Source organism: Emiliania huxleyi (genome assembly GCF_000372725.1).
Source record: "Emiliania huxleyi CCMP1516 chromosome Unknown EMIHUscaffold_117, whole genome shotgun sequence".
Taxonomy (NCBI): domain Eukaryota; phylum Haptophyta; order Isochrysidales; family Noelaerhabdaceae; genus Emiliania; species Emiliania huxleyi.
Window position 1 is genome coordinate 94,289 of NW_005201421.1, and position 484 is coordinate 94,772.

Here is a 484-nt window from a genome sequence, read left to right on the forward strand (position 1 = left end):
CTCCGCTGCCGCCGCCTCTTGAGCCTCCGCCGCCGCCACGGCCGCCACTGCCGCCTCTACAGCCGCCGCCTCCGCCGCTGCCTCCGCCGCTGCCTCCGCCGCCTCCGCCTCCGCCTCCGCCGCCGCCACTGCCGCCACTGCCGCCTCTACAGCCGCCGCCGCCGCCTCCTCCCTCTCCCTTGCCGCCTCCTCCCTCGCCCTCGCCTCTGCCTCCTCCCTTGCGCGCGACGCCACCTCCGCCTCCGCCAGTTCGTCGCGCAGCAGCCGCGCCGCCCGCAGCGCCTCCGAGCCGTCGGCGGCGTCGGTGTTCGCGTTGATCGCCGCCCTGAGCGCCTCGAGATCGGTGTCGCCTCGGCCGCACGCCTCAACCGCCTCGCGCAGCGCCGCCTTGGCTGCATCGCGCGCCTCCGCCGCCTCCGCAGCCGCTGCCACCTCGCGTGCGGCCGCCGCGGCCTGTTCGGCTGATTCTGCGACCGCCGTCTCC